Consider the following 17,252-nt stretch of genomic DNA (forward strand, 5'->3'; position numbering starts at 1 on the left):
ACCACTCTCGGTCCTGGGGATAGCAGAATCCCCAGAAGCCCACACATGGGGGAGGAGGAGCCTGGAGACACGACTGGTCTAGTTCTCTGCTTCAGAGCTGGGGCCCCAGGACACCTTTTCATTGCTCCATTAGTAAAAGAAAAACAAAACAAACAAACAAAAAAATCGACCAAAACCAAAAACCTCTCCTGTATTTAAAATCCAGGATATCTTACAGAGCATATCAGGCAGTCTCTGAGAATTTCAGAAAACGTGGCAGCAGGGGCCTCATGCTTTCTGGGGCACAGGAGCAGAAGCAGTGTCCCGTGTCTCTCTGGACAGACGAGGTGTTTTCAGATCCGCCTTGGTGTGTACACCTACTCCACCCATTTCCCCCAGGCAGAAAGTCTTCTGTTTTCCAGGAGTGTGTTGTCCAGCTGGAAGTTCCCCCAAAGCAACTTCTGTGAGGTGGAGACCTCCTGTCAAAGGAATTTCATCAGCATCTTGCAGTGTAAAGGCAGCAAGGACTAAGTATCTGGGCACAGTCTTTGTGGTCTCGGCCTCGCAGCATTATTTGCCATCCCAGTGCAAATACCTAAGCCAGGAGAATCCTGAGGTACCCCAAGAGGGTACCGTACACCTGAAGGAGTGGGCTGCCCATTTTAGAAAACCTTGGAAACTGTTCTGTAATGGGCTGTGTGTGGTCGTGGTGGGGAGTTCAGCTGACCAATTTCCAGATTTATCATCACCAGGGTATTGGGAACATATATGAGGGTAAAATATGTTTTTACTCTTGGAAAAATGTAAAAGAAGAAAGACCTCAATTTATTTCTGTTCAATTATGTCTTCAGTGAGACAATGGGCATTTATGGAGCGCCTGCCATATGCAAGGCTTCAGGGTGTAATGTGGGGTGAGGTCAAGTTGTTCCTTCTTTTCACAGGAGAGAGGAGAAGAAAACAGGTAAAAGACCTGGATACAGAGTCACACAGACCCATGCATCTTCCAACCAGCCAGTCCCTCTCTGCTCATTTTGTGCAGGTGGGAGAGGATGTTCCCAGGACACAAGGGCATCTTAGTCTGGGGCCTGGCACGAGCTCAGTAACACCCAGTGTCGGAGGCTACCCTCTCGCTTGGTATCCCTGTAGGCTCCAGTTTCTTCCTAGAACAAGGCTGGATGGCTTCAACAGGTGGCATAAGGAGGGAAGGTTAGTGCATGCACTGGGGTCAAGCCGCCTGGGTTCAAATCTCCTGTCTTCTGCCCCCATTAGCTATGAGCCCTTGGAAAGTTCCACCATTCCTTTGGGCTGAAGTGTTCTGCCTGTGAAATTGTTCATAATTATTGTTCTCGCATAGCTATAGCCATGTGGATTGAATAAGAAAATCCATCCAAAGAAGGCTCTTTACATGGTGCCTAGCTCATGTAAGCCCCTACTGAACACAGGCTATTATTCTGTCCTATTGTTTTATCTTCTACGCTCTGCCAGGTTTGAAACTGAGATTCTGAAGAGACTGATACCAGCTAATGGATTTTTCACTCTAAGATTCAAAAGTTTTGTTTGGTTTTGTTGGGGAAGGGATTTTCAACCACTGCTAATCTGGTCCCATGTCCCCAAAGACACGAGTCATTTCTGGACTTGGTGCCAGCAGCACATGAGTAAGTAGAGGCAGTGTCCACCTGTCAGCTGTGTCTCTGTGAGGGAGGCTGAGACAGCACCAGCATACAGAAGGTGCACAGTTCATTCTCTGGGGTGAACGGACAATTTCCCATTGCAGGGCCCAGACTGTCCTGCTGTTCTATCCTACATTCTTCCCCCATCCGATCCTGCCCATCCTTAGGTTCCAGCCTCAGACTTCCTTGAGACCATTCCCTACGACTCACTCTCCCATTCGATCATCTGTTTACTTGCTCAATTAGTGCACATGCATGCCAGGCCCATGACAGATCCCAACAGGGCAAGGATGGACAAATCCTTATTACTGTCTGCCAGGAGATGGCCGTGGGGTAGGCAGACAAGTACCTGGGTGACTACAATTCATTAGGCAGTGTCACCATGACACCTGTTCAGGCCTGTTTTAGGGGAAGGGGTTGATCTGAGTCCTAGAGGAAGTTATTAAGTGCCTGTGACACAAACAAGGCCTTCACAACTGGGAGCAGCTTTCTCTGATCCCTCAGGGAGGCTGCCCTGCTCCAAGAGGCTGGAGAGGATGCAGAGGGTATGGAGGGGTGGAGGCATGGACAAGGAGCAGGGCTGGAGAAAGACAGTGACCATGCTATGAAGATGGCCGCCTCATCCAGGTGGCTCTGGGGCTCACAGGGCAGAGCACCCGTGATTGGAGCAGAAAAGGAAAGGGAAGAGTGGAGACCCCAAGCACTGCAGGGGCCTGGACTCAGCCTGGAGAGAGGTGGCTCTTTTTCAGCACCCAGAGGTAGCAGGAGGTGGGCAGTTCACAGCAACCTTCGGATGTGCCTAATTCATGTGTGTAGCACCTGTGGTGTCTCATGAAGGGATGTTAAAAATAAATGGTAACCATTTGCTGCAGTGTTGAACAAATGGCATCAGCCCGATGGGTCTCAATTCCAAAATGCATTCTTCCAACCCTGGCAATTTTCAAGACCCTCACTTGGTGAGCTTCCCCAGAGCATTTGTCTGGGCCTGATGTCACTAGAAGTGATGCTGGGAGGGTCTGAGCCTCTAGGAAGGAGGTGGACCAGCTAAAAATCACCCCAGAAGGTCTCTCATCACAGGGATTCTCATGGGTCCAGTCAGCATTTTGTCCCAAGGGTACTTCTCAGCACCGTGGGACACCTCCCCCATCCAGCCAAGGCTTTGTAGTTCTCAAACTTCCTAATTCTACAACCCTTAAATACAGTTCCTCATGTTGTGGTGACCCCAAACCATAAAATTATTTTTGTTGCTACTTCGTAACTGTAATTTTGCTCCTGTTGTAAATCTTAATGTAGATATCGGATGCACGATTTATTTTCATTGTTACAAATTGTAGGTTGAGAACCGCTGCTCTAGTGTCATGCAGCTATTCACTTGGTCACCTTATTCTCAGCCTAGGGTTCATTTTTTCTCCACAAGAAAAATATAATAGATTACTTGGCCACAGAAACTAAACCAGGACAGAGGAATTAACTTCCCTTTTTGTTCTGTGACTCAGAACTTCTGACAAGTGATTACCAAAAGGTGCGTCCTTTTCTGGCGGTTCCTGTGTGTTGGGAAACCCCAGACTGTGCTCTTAATGTAGAAACTCAGGTCATCCCCAGGGCTTCCTCCACCCTCTGTGTCCTGGGCATTTCCAAGCTGTTGTGTTGAAGTGCAAAATTTTATGTAATAATACATGCACACGAACTAGTAAATTCATGAACACAAACTAGATTCAACAAGCGTTTTGAGACCTTAGCCTGGCCTTACATTAAACACGGGTATTACTTCTATAGAAAAGTGAATTTTTGGATCCATACAGAAAACAAGGTCAAATCTGAAAGATCAGCTTCCAAACTTCCTCCTTGTTTATAATGATGTTTTAATCTGGTTTCTGTCCATTCTTAGCTCAAAAATCTGTTAATAAGAACGTGAGATGCTGATGAGAAGCTCTGGTTTAAACACACACACACCACTTACATCTACTTTCTTCCACTTACGAGTTCTGTGACTTTAGATTTTAGTTCCTGGATTCCTCTACAATCAGATCCTGAGAAAAAGATTTGGGCATAGCCAATTTTTTGGGGGGTAGAAGATCACGGGGTGCAGAAGGGAGGCTGGGGATATGAGACAGGGCCACGGGAATCTCACAGTAGCTTCCTCAGTCCTGCTGGGGACCCACATGGGAACCATATAGGTCAGACCCAAGGAAGCTGGGGTCTTTCACCTGGCCCCACAGAGGCATGCATGACATTGTCACATTACCTTCCTTTCGTCATGTTTCTGTTTGGTCTTCTCTTCCCAGACTCCTGCTCAGTTTCAGCTATCTGCTCTCTTCTAGCCGGGACAATTCCAGATGCCCGACAGTGGGGTCCTGAATCCACAAAAAGTGTTCTCTTTGTCTTTTAGGAGCTGACTCAGGTCTTAGTCTTCACACCTGACAGGACACTGGCATCCCCACCACCAACACAGCTCCATTGCCCTGCTCATCCCGGCAAGTTTAAAATGAAAATGATGGCAAATTAGAGTCATACCGAGAAGCCACAGCAAGTCTTTCCTCATTTGGCTGAAGCCTTGGTGCCCTCAGTGCTGCCACCTGTCCCTTTCTCCGGAGTATACCTCCATCCTCACGCATGCACGCACACACACACACACACACCGGTGTGGCCAACAACCACTCAAGCACACACCCCAATTTCAGGTTCCCCATCTTGATGGCTAAAATACTCCCAGTGACCAACACACAGCCCTTTTCTCCTACATTGCCATTTTACGTTACTTGAATGCTTGTGTTAATCTAATAGTTTAGATTTATGTTGGGTTCTGTAGCACATTATATTTTGATCAATACTAACATTCCAACATTTAGATGGAATAAGATAAGAAAACTCTCTTAATCTCTGCACTTGGGTTCCATCAGCTGTCAATAATTCATCATTTGAGTCCTTCAGACAGATTTACAAGTTTGAATATATTGCATCCATCACGGAAATTAACTTTAGGGGCAAAATGATGTGCAAGGTCACACAACTTCTCCAGGAGGCAGATAGTGTGTTTCAGAGATGAGTCAACTCTTGACACATTTATGTGGAGGAGGCAGGCTGGCAGCATTGAAGCAGCAGTTTGATAGGGGCCCAGGTGGACAGGGACTGCTGGCAGGGCATCACTCAGTGTCCTGTAAACAGAGCTCTCTGCTGGCAGCAACAGTCTTGTGCCATGCACCAAACACAACGCACCATGAACCACTTGAAGCTGGAGAGGGTGTAGTTGTGCTGTGTGTTAGGCAAAATCAGGCATGGATCATGTCAGGTGAAGGCATCTCCTTTGGTGGAATTCTGCTTGTCCTGCTCTCATGGTGAATTCTTGGGAAGCAGAACTGGAGTTAAGGATTCAGGTTGACCTGATGTGACCAATAACTTATTCTCAGGAAGGGAAAGAGGCTAGCAATGTGTGTGCTGTCAAGCCCAGTGGGAAGCTGGAGCTTTGGTGCACTCCAGGAGTTACCCCACCTTAGAGATGAGGACAGTCCATTTGCCAGACAAATCACCACCCATCTTGGAGGAGGCCAACTTGAACCCTAGACATGAACTCCAAGACACATCCCATTTTTGGGAAGGCTTGTCTCTGTAGCCTTGGGAAGTCAAGGAAAGCCTCTAGTAGCGTGTGAGGTGGTCGTACAGGCATTTCCAGTGGGTGGCTTTTGGCATTTAGACATGAGGACCAAGTAGACAGGGCAGGGCAGCTCAGACATGGTCCCTCCAGACATGCCTGCAGTCAAGGAGGAGGATGAGACCAGGCCGATTGAGCAGGTCATTGGGTATCAGGCTGGACTGCACTGCCCACCTTCCCACCTTTTCCTCAACCTCAGTTTCCATGAGAGACTTATGCAGCTGAAGGTGGCTGGGAGGCACAGACAACACTACAAAGCTCAGTTTCTCTACCTGGCTTCATATTATTTGGCTTTGATTCCTGTAGCTATCTATAGGATGATGACTACTAATCTTAGAATTGTTTTCTCCTATCTCTAGGGATGTGGATATGCCATTTAAACTTTGGGATAGAGATGCTTATTAGGGTTAGCACAGCTCATCTCCATTTCTTCTGTGTAAATAGACAAACAAATTTGCCCTCAATTTTGCTGACTCAAGTGTTCAAGATGCAATGAGCCTAGAGCCTTAGTGCTCCAAAGTAGGTTTCTGTTGTCCCGCAGCAGGACAGTGAGCAGAAAGCTCAGAGAGAAATGTGGGGAACACTCAAAGAACCTTAGTTACAGTGTTCTCTCCGTGAGATTTATGTTTCTGCTTCATATTCAGAGGCGATAGTAGTGAATACTCCAATTCCTGTGTCTCCTGGTACCCCAAAGAAAGATGAGATATTTGTAGACTTTTTGGTCTAGTTATTCCTAACCAAGGAGGCATGTTTAGAGCGACAGAGATGACAACCCTCTGAACTTCTCTCTATGAAAGTGGTGTTCAATAGTGAGGGTTCACAGAAATGTCTTCTGCTTTTAAACTCCAAATGCTTCAAGAAATTCCTTGACATTTAGTGTCTTTTGACATAGGCTATTTTGGGTGCTACCAGATAATTATTCCCTTGCTTTTAACTATGCACAATCTGAATGTAAAACCTTGTGCATAAAGTCTTAGTCATGCTTATTGAGACTCCATGGCAAATTTGTGCATGTGTAAATCATGTGGCTTTCACTCTTCAAGTCCATTCTCTGCACCATATACCAGAAAGTGATGGGGTTCTCCCTCCCCTCCAAGGAGAAGGTGCCCTTGTCATGATCAGCAGCATTATATGGGAACGTCTCTGTATTGCAAATATCCACTATAACTTCATTGCTATTGGAGAAGTGGTTAATAAATGAAGGTAGCAGAAAATATGATTTCATATCAGTTAATAAAATTATTCATGTAGATTTAAATACTTTTTACAGTTGATTTAAAATTTGGGACTGGTTTATACGTGATGATACAGGTTGTTATTTGCATCTTTGCAATTTTATTTCAATTTAGAAACAGTACAATTATTACTTTTTTCCAATAACGGAGCCTTTGAGAATTAAGCTTGTCTTTTCTTAAAACACATTTTATGAAAATGATTTTAGTATGATTTTAACTGTATTTCTGAGGAGTATTTTGCAAGGAAACTCCTTTAATGGGACTTAAACAGAAGATCCTTTTGAGACCAAGGTGGACGGTTTTTAAGAACGAGACCTTGTTTGTGGGAGAATGACCTGAATCTTTTCTACAGTTGAAGAAATTTCTGAAGTTTCTAGAAATGGTTTATTAAGGACATGAGTCCAATTGGAGTAAACATTGGCTCATACTCAGTTGGTTGCCTGGATCACACTGGGACCAGGCCAGCTGGATCTGTGCAAAGAAACAGGCAACTGGCAGTTGCTTTTGGTTTCATAGGCCTCTGCATGGGTTACCTTAGGATCATTTATGTCTAAATTTTGTCTTACTTCAGTAGATCTTATCTTAATATCTGGGTGACTGGTGTGCAATTGTCATACTTGGTCCTATTGATTTGACTTCTAAAGATCCCCTGTTGTCTTGTCGTGCACCTACAGAGTGCATCCCAGGCTGAAAGGACAGGGTCCTTGTCACCCACCTCCCTGGCCACAGTCAGCTGCACTCAACCATCTGCCATCGTAAGGGGCTGTGGCCACAGGGCCTCCCAGGGTAGCACAGTGTACCTTGCCAAGGGCACTCACCACAGCTCCAAGCCCCAAAGCCTCAGTATCAAAGGAGATCCAGGGGAACAGGAGAAGTAGGCAACACACTGACCCTTTGGCCCTATCTGGCTCTGCTTTTCTGATGCTGCAGATACAGATAACTGCACTACTTTATGAATCGTATGTTATTACAAACTTAAGACAACCAATGACTCTGATTCTATTGTGAATTTATTTTCCCTGGAATCTAGAAACCCTTTTACAATCCCCTGAAGTGCTTGTCACATAAGAAAAAGCCAAGTCCGAGTGTTGGATGTGAACTGGTTCCTCTGATTCAGGGGAGATTTGGTGAACCCCAGGAACACTCTGCCCAGGAAAGGGAGGAGAGGCTCTCAGAAAGGGAATGGGGTCTCTATGTCCTCTTGGTTCAGGGCCCTGGAGCAGAGGGAAGCACTCTGACAGGCTCAGGTAGTCCCCCAGCCATCACCCTGATTCCCCAAATGTCCTTCCATGGAAGCAGGAGAAGCAGAGTTCAGACACTTCTCCCTGCTGTGGTTGAGAAAGTCAAAAGCTTGAGTGTCCAGTCAGGGTTTATATTTAAAAAGAAAAATATTTCAAGAGTGTTTGAGATGAGAAATCAGACTGCAAATGATCCACAAAAAAGCATATATGCAGCATCTAGAAATAATTACCAACCGCTCGGAAGAAGCAAGGGGAAGTTTTTGTTAAGGGCCTACAGAAGCCTCCCAGGGGGCTTTCACCCCCAAAGTTTCAGCCACTTATGACAACAACTGGGGGGTGCTCAGCACCTGGGGCAGGAGTGGCAACCTGTGTGTGTGTGTGTGTGCGTGTGCGTGCGAACACGCGCCCATGCCTGCATGTGCCGCGGTCCCTGGCAGGGTCAAAGAGACTCAGATCCTGGTGTAGCTGAACGGAGAGGTTTTACAGTCCAGCCTTTGACTCTGGCTGTAGGCACAGACACCTACAAGGTGCTTTCAAAACTGTAGATCGTAGGCAGCGCCGGCAGCCTCCAGAGTCACTATCCTGGTTGCCGGAACCTTGGGGCCAGACAGGGAGCCTAGAGAGAAATCAGATGTATGCTGAGAACCACCCCCTGAAGGCTACCACACATCCTGAAGTCGAAATGCTGAGGGACTGGATACCTGCATTTTGTCTCTTCTAATGGATGGTTCTTATTTATTACCAGGCATTGGGGAAATGCAGGGTAAAGGTAAACAGCCAGGACCTTCTGCTACTGGACCTCTCAGCAGCAAAATCTCTAAAGGGGACAAGAGGACTGGGCCATCATCCACTACTGAAACTTCCAGGATTCCTCAGAGCTCCTTGTTAGCCCCCTGGGCTCCTTCAAACCCTTAGACCCTTACTGCTTTGGGGTTTACTTCTGATTTTTGTTCTCTGGCCATCTGTCAGTTAAATATTTATTCAAAAATAAAGAGAAATGCATGCCAAATATTTAACAAGTCACAGGAAATAGTTGTAGGGTGGCTGTAACTTCTTAAGCCTAGAGCCGGTGGAAGATCACATGATTTATTCTTCCATGCAGAAGAAAGGGTGGTGTGACTGCCCAGGCCTCAAATCCCACTGCAAGATGGCCATTCAATAAAAGCTCAGGACTGTCTTTATCCATTCATTGGCCTTATTTTTTATTTTTGAAAATTAATACATTCACGGGGTGGGTTATCAATAGCTCTTCTCCTTAACCACTGCTCCAAAAATGTCTCTGAACAGAGAATGATTTCACAGCCACAGCTAGACTACTGAGTGAGGTCCAGGGTGATGAAGAGAAAGAGAGCAGGCAGAAGTGTGTTTATTGGCTGCTGCAGGGAGCAGGGAAACTGGAGAGAGAGACCAGGAAAGCCTTGGGCTGGAGGCCCCAGGTGTTTGTGCCCAGAATGAGTGTTGCTCCTGCAAAAACAGTCCCGCCCTGAATGGGGGAGGCTGAGCCCTTGCCAAGGGGGTGCTGGAGGCCTGGGCTTGTGAACTGGCTGTAGCAGGCAATCTCAGCAGGAAAACCAAGGGCAGGTGTATGTCCACTGCTAACAAAATGCAGACTTGATTGGCTTGACTCACCCAGAGCCTCTGAAAGCCTGGAATTGCTGGTTGATGTTTAGAACTCCAGGGATTTCACATAAAAATATGTTTCTGGCTTCTTGGGAAATTTCAAAAGGATTTGGGCCCTCAAGCTGTTTGGCTGATGAGCCATGGTCAGCCAGAGCTGCTGGCCTTCTGACAAAAAGGGTCTGGCTCTAGGTGCCCAGTTCCACCCAGACCAGGTCAGGAATCGGAGTTACATGCTATATGCTCAGCTGGGTGGGCTTCCTGTCACCTGAACATCTGGTCTTTCTTCACCCACTGGGAAAGACTCAGACTAAGGGGAGGTAGGGAAAGCCAGGGAACATGGAACAAGGCTGGGGTGGATGCTGTCAGGTGGAGTAAAGTAAACACTCGCAGATCTGGAGGCTCGGGTGACCATCCTGGCTCTGCTCTGTTATGCCAGGAGCAAGAGGGGAGAAGGCGGAGACCCATCTGTAGACTCAGCTGTCCCTCAGTAGGCCCATTTGACAAATGTCTTTCTACAATCCTTACAGATCCCTAGCCTGCTGGGGGGGCTCTCCACCCCATCCCAGCTGTGCTAAACCCAAGGCAACCTTAGTAGATCTGGGACAAATAGGCCTGTATCCTTTATGGACAGGCAACATCTACTTTAAGGAAGTGAGTGCACAGGAGGGTCATTACTCGGTTTTTCTGAAGGAAAGGAACCCAGAAAGGTCCTGATTCACCAAGCTTTAGGCTGATCTGTGTGCTAGGTCCCTGCCAGGTGCTGAGAAGTTTGAGCAACAAGCAGCCAAGAGGCAGCACTGAGCTTGGGGTGGAGCCAGCAAGGGATGTGGAGCCGGATGTGCTGAGGACTCAGAGGGGACTTCCTGGAGAGAGCATGTGGGCTGTGGGGATGCGGGTGTCCCCAGCAGAAAGCACAGCCTAACAGCTGTTCGCATAAAGTGCAAGGAGTCCCTCTTTGGTGTCTCTAGCCCGCTATTCTTTTCTTTCTTTGTTTTTTTTAATAAATTTTTTATTTCAATTTCACATGAGAGCACAAATTTTTAGGTTATATTGTTCTCACTTCCAAAGTAAAGTTCAAGATGTAGAAAAACCCCTCACCAAGGGGGTTTGCTAAACACTCTATCATTGTGCACTTAGGTGGGATGCACCAAATACCTTCTCTCCTCCAATCAACTACCCTTCCCACATCCCCCTCCCATTTCCTTCCTCACCTCTCCCCCTTTCTAGACTATATTTTTCTTTTGTCATTTATATAAGGATGTAATTGTTTATATATTATTTTCATATTGTTATTGAGTACATGGGACTTTTTTTCTTGAGATACTTTACTAAGAGGAATGTACCTCCATCCAGGTAAATATAAAAGATGGTAAGTCTTTATGTCAAGAATGTTTCAATCCATCCAGGTAAACATAAAAGATGTTAAGTCTCTATCTTTTTATGGCTGAATAGTATTCTATGGTATGCATGTACCACAATTTGTTAATCTGTTCATGGGTTGATGAGTGTTTGGGCTGCTTCCATGACTTGGCAATTATGAATTGAGTTTCAGTAAACACTCTGGTGAAAATGTCTTTGTGGTAAAATGATTTTGTAGATGCCTAATTAGGGGATTGTGAGATCAATGTGAACCTCCATAGAGTTTATATTAGTTTGCAATCCCACCAGCACTGTAAAAGTGTTTCCTTTTCTCCACATCCACACCAGCATCTGCAGTTTTGACAGTTTGTGATGTAGGCTAATTTTACTGGAGTTAGGTAATATCTCACCTGAGTGGTTTTGATTTGCATTTCCCTGATGATTAAAGACGATGAGCATTTCTTCATGTGTTTGTTGGCTATTCATCTGTCTTCTTTAGAGAAGTTTCTGTTCAAGTCTCGTGACCACATAGAAGTGGGGTTGTTTGCTCTTTTTTGTGGTGATTAATTTGAGTTCTCTGTAAATTCTAGTTATCAGGATTTTGTCAGATTCATCACAGGAGAAATTTCCTTCCATTCCTAAGGCTGTCTGTTTGCTTTGTTTGTGGTACCCTTAGCTACACAGAAACTTTTAGCGTGATCAAATCCCATTTATTTATTTGTAGTGTTGCTAGATTTGCCATGGGTATATTCCTCATATAGTTTTTCCCAAGGCCAATATCTTGAAGTGTGTTTTCCTCACACTCTCTTCTAGAATTTCTATTGTTTTATGTCTTAAATTTAAATCTTTTATCCAGTGAGAATTAATGTTTTTCAGTGGTGAGAGGTGCAGGTCAAGTTTCAGTCTTTCACATGTGGCTGACACGTTCTCCCAGCATCATTGGTTAAACAACAATTATTTTTCCTAGTGGGTCCTTTTGTTAGGCTTATCAAGATCATCTGGCTGTATGTGGCTGCGTTCCTCTCTAGATTCTCTAATCTATTCCATAGATCTGAATCTCTGTTTTTGTGCCAGTACCTTGCTCTTATGAGTACTATAGACTTGTAGTATAATCTAAATTCTGATAACATGATGCCTTCAGATTTATTGTTATTTCTACCTGGGTTTCCCTGGGATGCTGTGTGGAAGCTGGATGGGCATTCTAAGGTCTCTTCCTTGCAGGTTTTAGGGCATCACTCTGCCTGGTAGATGCTGGTGGTGTTAAATGGTTTCCTTGATCTTCTATCTCCTATAGTCATCATTAGGATTCCAGAAAGCCAGCCTGTTGTCTGGTTTAGGAGGCTGGAGACTCCTGCAAACTTTTCTCATTTGATGGCTCCTAATTAATCAGGAGCATAAGTGGCTATGTCTTCATAGCCATCCTATAGTCGCTGGGTACCCCCCCTTCCCTGATGGCATTTCCACTGTGTGAGAAAGAATAGCACCCCGGGAATCCACAATGGTGTCAGCCTAGCCAATATGGACTCTGACAGTCATTAACTGTGTCCTAGAGGAGGCTTTCCTGAAGATGGGGTCACTCCACTGTTGTTTTCTGTAAGTCATTTGTTCATTATTGACCATGAAAAGAAAAGGGAAAAAGGCAGGGCAGTCCCAGAAAAGTAGAGTGGAGGGAAGACAAAGGAGCCTGTGTGGCCTTTTGTGCCCTGTTGAGAAAACCAGGAGGAAGGAGCTTGAGGACCACCCAATGCAGAAAAGCCACATTTTCAAATCCCCAAGCTATGGGTCTCACCTACTCCTAACCTGGACAGTCAGTGGATCAAATAATAATTGGAACTCTTAGAACACTCCCAAGTTTTGGGGGTGGCCATGATCCCACCACGAACTGAGGCCTGGAGGCAAAGGTGTGTTTCCCCAGGGCAGGAGGATGTATCGAGTGATTATAAGACGTACAGAGAGTTGCAGAGACAGGTGGCTTTAGTTCTATCTTTTCTCCCTTAATTGTAAAATACTAATTATATTACGTCATGTGTTTTGATTAGTGAAACTTATTTCGAGTAGTCTATCTGATTCTTCCCATCTAAGGAGGGGAAGTCAGTCCTTCCCACTGACTTTTGAGAATTGAGAGATTTCACTTAAAGCAGAAAAATAGGCCCTTCAGCCAGGAAATTGAGAGTCTGTGATTCTGTGGGCAAGGAGGACTCCACAGAGCTGAGTATTCCAAAGATAGGCTTCCACCCAGGCCATGCAAACACTGGGCTGCTAATAATACAATGATCAGACCCTGCAACTTCTTTCCATTCTTTATTTTGTCCCATTTTTGAAAAATCTGACACATATTCCTGACTTGCAAAAGAGTATGTGAAATAAAATTTAATTGAAATAAATTACACACTGCCACATTCCCACATAAAGGTTGTGAGAAGCCAGTGAAATCCACACTTTGATGAATTTCAGCTCTCGCTATGCCAGGAGACTTTTGCCATGTAGAGGACCAGGGCATCAAAGAGGTGTTTACCGTCCTCATCCACCATGAGGAGGTGTTTGTCCTTGAATGCTGAATTAGCAGCCAACATCATGGCCATAGCCACAGATAACGGTGTTGGTCTGTTGGGCCTGGCCTCTGTTTCTGAGAAATATGCAAGCATTAGTACCTTTGACAGATGAGAAAAATGAAGTCTTGGCAATTAGGAGCTTGCTCAAGAGCATGCAGCTGTTAAGTGCTGGAATTGGAGCTGTCTCCCAAGCTGAGACCCAGGTGCTCTCCTTGCTCCTGGGAATCCACAATGGTGGCAGCCTAGCCAATTCAATCATTTGAATGTGTTTCAAGTAATTTGGGGCTTCAAGCTAATGCTGGACATGACATTAACCTGTTGTTTTCAAATGTTTATCCGTGACGCATAGTATGCTGAAAACTTGTCTGTGTTTGCAGAGAGAGGAGATGTGATAGACCTTACCCAGCCAAAAAAAGGCTTTTTTTTTTGGGGGGGGGGAGGGATGCTCATTTCTCTTTACCCATTCCAGTTTTCTAAACTTCTTTCACAGGGGTGAGGGGGAGGAGTTTAGAGAGTTTAACCATGTCTGTAACATTTCTGATTGGTTGTGGTCAATGCTGCAACAATGTGGCTGTCAGATAGGAAAAAAAAGAAGGACAGCCTAGGCCTTGGTCAGGTACATGGATACACTTCTGTGTTTGGAGTGACCATCAGTGACCAGGATCAGACTTCCTGAGGCTGCATCCCTGTGCATCATGCAGAAGAGTGTGTGCAAAAGCTCTTAGCAAGTGAGACAGCCGGGTGTTAATAGTGATGGTGAAAGGAAAAAGAAATAGAAAACAAAAAAGAAAGGCTGACCTGCTTTTTTATTCACGGCTTCAAGGAACAGAATTGGGTTTTATTTCTAGATACTAGAAAGTGAAACTTTCACTGTGACTTTTTGTTTCACATGTATTTAAAAAATAAAATAACCTACTGGTTGTTTGAAAGCAAATGAGGCTCCCTCTTTCCTTCCTGAAACATCTCCCCATCCCCAATTTTAGCGAAACTGTGTGTGTAAACAGTATCTTAATTGACTTCAGGTTAAGGAAGTCTGGAAAACAAGTTACAATTTATAAAAGCATAATGGACATCCTTGAGACCTCTTCACTAATCCAACTACAGGGATTTATTTACCAACCACAAAGTGGGTGCAGGATGTTTGCTACATATTCAGTGGGTGGAAACAAATAGCAGAAAGACTGGACTAGTGTGCTAGAGGACTACATTTGGGGAGAAAAGATTATCCCTGCAAAGCAGAGGGCCAGTGCCAAAGTTGGTCCCAGATGATCAACCCGCACAATGAAGTTGGTAATGGAGGCTCATTTAGATCTCATTCACGTCTAATCTCTCTGTCTCTGTTTAGTGCTGTGTCTCTTTTGAGATTCAGAAAATAAATATTTGAATTTGCAAAGTAAATTGTCTTTTGGTTGTTCATTAATGATCATGTACATTTTCCTGTTTGATCCCTTGGAGCTAAATCTCGGCCTTTAGGTTTCACCTGTAAAGCGGGATCATGGGCTTCTTTGGTAGTTCAGAGAGGCGGCATCTGGAGCCATAACGCCTGGTTTCAAACAACAGCATCCCCAGTTCCTGCTTCACCTGGGCACATTACTCACTGTCTTTCCTCCTCAGTTTTTGCACCTGAAAAAGGGGAGGATCATAATAATGGGACTTACGTTTAGGGTGGTATTAGGGCTGAATGACGCACAATCTCTCATCCCATTCTTAAAACAAACAGATAGTATCTGATTAAAAAAAATCTTCCACCCATGAATGATTTTTCCCCATTTTGGTAATGTTGGATCTTCTTTCCTTTTCATTTTAGTAAATCATTTTAAAGGATTTTCATAGCTTGACTGAATATACTGGCTGGCTACTAGGAGTTTTATGACCTGGGGTTGGGGGTCAGTGAGGTTGCTTCTAACAGTCTGAGTTGCAAAAGGTAGAAGAACATGTTTGCAGAGGAGGTTAGGGGGCAGGTAGAGCAGATCAATTTGTGTAGACTAGATGCCTCCTGAACAAAATCCCCAGTATCTTAGAAAAGCAAACTAATCCAGATGGCTGACTGGCTGAACAGGCAGAGTTTAGCAGCCTCTTTCTGTATTAGGTGGTCACCTCTACTGTCCCCCACCCCACATACACATGCCAAAAAAGACAGACTTAGCATCTGGGCCAGTTATCCCAAAATTTAACATTTGTAGTGCTCCACGACGACTGCACATTGAAAAGTTTATGCTTCCCCATCATCCCCTTTTTATTTTGTAATTGTCTGTTGTTCACAGTACTGATTTGTAGAATTGGGCATGATAAAGAGTAGTTATTTTAAATTTATCCAATATGCCCATCTGTATGGATAGAGACGGCGGGTATGGACCAAAGTGTCTCATTTCTTTATGAAAGGAGAGATGTGCCATTCCCTCTCACACATAATAGACTGACATTAAAACAATACAATGGCCCTGAATGTTGATAAATGTGACTGCTCTTGTGATACTGTTTTTGGTGAGATGACTGCAATCCATATGGGCTCCAAGAAATACATTAATGTTTTCATGAAAGATGTGCACAGGTAGTAAATTATCTGCAAATAACCTTGGGTATCAGCTTTCAGTGGACTGGATATTTATTTACTTAAGGCATTTTGTGTTGGTGGTTTCATAGGTCTGCTCCTACCTCACGTGTGATTTTGGAGGAGGCAGTGCACAGCACAACCTTGGCAAAAGCCAAGTTACAATATTGGCTCCCCTCCCATTTTAAAATTTTATGATGAAACAAACTACAATTAAGGGTTAATGTGTTCATTTTAAGTGACACAATGCAAAACAGGAAATGATTGAACCAGTAGAGATCACTCACTAGTTTATTTAACTGGGCATGTACGGGTAGGGAACTCCTCTGCTGAGAGAAAAAGCACACAAAACATCACCCGGTCCTCCTAACATTGGTATTTAGATAAGGGTGCTACAAAGCAGAGATTGGAAACTCTAACACCACAGATGCCTGGCTGCTGAAGCCCAGCAGAGATGCCACTTGGATCCCAGGCAGCACTTATCACTAGGACCTGGCACTGAGGTGGCTGTATCCAGAAAGATCTTGCCAGACCTTTTCACTTCTCAGGAGAAAATGGAAATCCATTTTGTTATGTGATTTTTTTTTTTTAAGTTAACATTGGCCATTCATTACTTTTTTTTTCCTTAATAGTTTTGGGGACAGAAAATTAAAAATAAATGTGAGTGTCTCCAGCTTGTAACCTTTGGTAAGGATGGATGTATTTATGTGTACAGGAGTGATGGGATGTATGATACTGCCACTGAGCCACCATGGGGAAAAGAATGTGGACTTTGGGGACTCATAGTCAGATTGGGCAGACCCATCCCTGCCCCATGAGGAAGCGGTTAAGGTGGAGGGAGAAAGTAGGGAATGAAAAGGCAAACAGACCCTGATTTGCATTCTCTTCCCCAAACTCTTCAGCACCCCCTTCAGCACATAGGCCTTGCAGAAATGGGCTATTAAATAAACATATCCTGCTGAGACAGGGGATTAGTCCAAAGTTACAGCAGATCCTTGTTAACCGACATTCCTATCCTCAGTTCCCCTGGTAACTAACCAACACCCAACCTTGTAAATCTAACCTGGCAAAGGCTTGCTTTTCTTCCCCACCCCACGTGAAAGAAAGGTATAAAAACTCTTCTTTTGTCATGCAGGTGCATAGAATTTTCATATATGAACCTTTATTGGTCGTCCAGCTGATAAAGGACCTGATACTCAATTGAAACAGTGTGTTGGGTTTTTCTCTACAATTCCACTTGCATTGGGTACAGTATTTGGAGGCCCCAATGAGATCTCGCTAGCTGGAGTGTCTGAATCCCTGTGACACCCCCTGCAGAGGGCAGAAATTAAGGTGAGGCACACCCTGAGACATTCCAGGCCCTTTAATTTCCTGAAATCCTATTGAGAGCTCTGAA

General features: G+C 44.7%; 1 pseudogene; it reads right to left on the reverse strand.

Moving 5' to 3' along the window:
• The window catches only part of LOC128570278 (leucine-rich repeat-containing protein 75A-like), a 34,139-nt pseudogene extending 20,741 nt beyond the window's left edge, over positions 1-13,398 (reverse strand).
• Positions 13,399-17,252: the final 3,854 nt, after the last annotated feature.

Source organism: Nycticebus coucang, chromosome 18, assembly GCF_027406575.1.
Source record: "Nycticebus coucang isolate mNycCou1 chromosome 18, mNycCou1.pri, whole genome shotgun sequence".
NCBI lineage: Eukaryota > Metazoa > Chordata > Mammalia > Primates > Lorisidae > Nycticebus > Nycticebus coucang.